At 49.4% G+C, this 2,433-nt stretch overlaps 1 protein-coding gene across 1 annotated transcript in view; it reads left to right on the forward strand.

Moving 5' to 3' along the window:
• The window catches only part of RGS9 (regulator of G protein signaling 9), a 36,337-nt gene that overhangs the window by 10,631 nt on the left and 23,273 nt on the right, over positions 1-2,433 (forward strand). The gene's annotated exons all lie outside the window — the stretch shown is intronic.

Consider the following 2,433-nt stretch of genomic DNA (forward strand, 5'->3'; position numbering starts at 1 on the left):
ATCTCCAGATTCTATCCAGGTAGGAATGCTTGGCTCCTCCCTCTGGGCTCACATCTCCCAATGGGATGCTGTAGCTCTTATCAGCCATGCAGTGACATTCAATGGCCTCTTATCAGCAGGTGTCTCCCCAGTTGTGGAAGAGATAAGGAAAGCTGCCCACTGAACAGAAGACAGCTGCCACACAGATATAAATAGAATACAATTTGCTTGACAATCCAGGACACTCTCCCTGGGGCTTCCCAGGGCTCCTGAATCCAGTGTTGGTTTTTCTCACTTTATGGAAGTTTGAGTTCTTTGCACTCGGTGAGCTGAACCCTGTGGCCGTGCAGTCACAGAGGGGACAGGCAGCTTTCCTGTTGTCTCCTCTGTGGCTTTCAGGGTGAGTTCACCTCCAGGCAGAGATCCCAGCTGATCTGAAGGGAAATCTCCAGGGGGCTCCTGCCTTGTAGTGCCTGTGTGTGTGAGATGAGCTCTCCCTGGAGCCTGGCTCCTTCAGCAGCCCTGATATTTACCTCTGTGTGCATCTCCACCCATCAACCAGTCCGGAAGTGGCTTCTGGCTCTGCAAAATTCAAACCAGACAGCTCTTTCCTGGCTGAAAGCGTGACAAAATGTACCAGAGCCCTCAGCAAAGCAAGGAAACGTTCCTGCTGTGTGTGAAGCAGCCCTCCTGGCCTCCCTCTGGCAGCCTGGTGCTGATAGCAGCTCCTGATCATGTAATCCACTGTTCCCTTGGGAGAGCAGACACAGACAGGCTGAGGTTTGATCAGCAAGGTGGTTGGCTTGCAGACAAAGCCAGGCAGCTCCTTGATTTTTACTGTATTTGTCATTTCTCCAGTGACAAGAGGGAGCGTGGCAGAGTGTGAGCACCGCCTGAGTTGAAGAGCTGCTGGTTGAAGGAAGGGAACATGCTGTGCTGTGGGGCTGGGGGGGTTTCTGAGCCAATTCCCTGCTCTCAGCTGGTTGAAGATGTGTCTGGAGCCCACCTGGAGAGCAGCGTGTGCTGTGCTGCCTGCCCAGAACACAGATCCTGCCTGGATCTGCCAGGTGCTCGCTGCACAGGGACAGGGGGATGAGCAGGGCTGTGTTTGCCCCCAGCATCTCTGTTCTCTCTGAAGGGACTGTGCAGTCACAGAGGGTGACTTCCCAAGGTACCTGGCTTTGCTTAGAATCCCAGTTTCCTAAAGAGTGCCCTGCCTGCCTCACCTCATCCCACACAGCTGAACTTTCTGAGGTTGAAATTGTGATATCTGTTAAAATACCTAAAAGAAAATGTCTTCATATTCCATCACTTTTGCTCTGGTTTTGCTCTTTTAAAATATTTTATAAGTATTTATACAAATATTTATGTTAAATTTTACCAGGCTCCTCCATTTTAGCATTAATTTGTCAGTGCCTTTAAAAGCAGTTGAAAATCCAGTTTTACTGACAAGCCCAGAGTGTATCCTGTCACTACAGCTTAAATCCTCACAGAACTTGGCAAGACTCGGGACCAAAGTCACTGTGGTGCCTGTGAAGACAATACCCTCCATTATGTGTGTGTGTCATCAGCTCACCCTGTTAAATCCTCTGCTCTCAGTTAAAAAGCTGCAGCCTCGCCCAAAACAAATGTGTGGAGAGACCAAATTGGTCCTGTTGGACCAGTTTTGATTTAATAGCCCTGGAAGCAGAAGACAAAAAGGAGAACATCTTCCCCAAAGCTCTCATGGCACTCAGAGAATCAAAAACCAGGAGATAAAGAGTGTGCCCCAGCTCTATCCACCTGAGCACAGATCCCAGGTGAAAGAAAAGCTTTGGGAATGGTGCTGGTAGGAAGTCAAAGAGGAGCAAAATACCTTTGAAAATCTTTATCTTTTAAAAAAAGAAATAAAGATAATTGGGAATGAGGAATAAAAGATGTCTGGCGCTGAGTGTGAGACTCATCCTGTGTTAAAAATGAGTCACCAGGATCCCTGAGGAGTCCCAGATGAGATGCTGCCAGAGAGGAGGATGTGCCTGCCCCATCCCTGGAGGGGCTGGGACCCAGCTGGGGAGTGCAGCCTGCACAGGAATGGTCAGAGAGCCCCTCACACCCCTCCTTTGCACCTCCTAACAGAAGTACGGATTTTATTCCCTCCTTATTCTTCTTTCTAAGTGAGCCAGAGACGAACCTTTCTGGGTGTAGTGGGGTCTGAGCAGCAGAGATTTTATTTATTTATTTTTTCCTTAGCTCTCATGGAGTGGTTCCATGCTGTCCCTCCTGTGCTAGCCCTGGCTGTGTGTGTGTGCACTGTGAGCTGCCATGGGCTGGAGGTGGCACCTCTGGTGCCAGGGGAGGTTCAGAGAGGGCTGTGGCCACTGCAGGCATTGCTGTGGTGTTCACAGGGGTCCCAGGACCAGGGAAGAGACAAGAATATGACTCCATGTTTCTGAAGTCATTATATATATATATATA

Source organism: Geospiza fortis, unplaced genomic scaffold, assembly GCF_000277835.1.
Source record: "Geospiza fortis unplaced genomic scaffold, GeoFor_1.0 scaffold153, whole genome shotgun sequence".
Lineage (NCBI taxonomy): Eukaryota > Metazoa > Chordata > Aves > Passeriformes > Thraupidae > Geospiza > Geospiza fortis.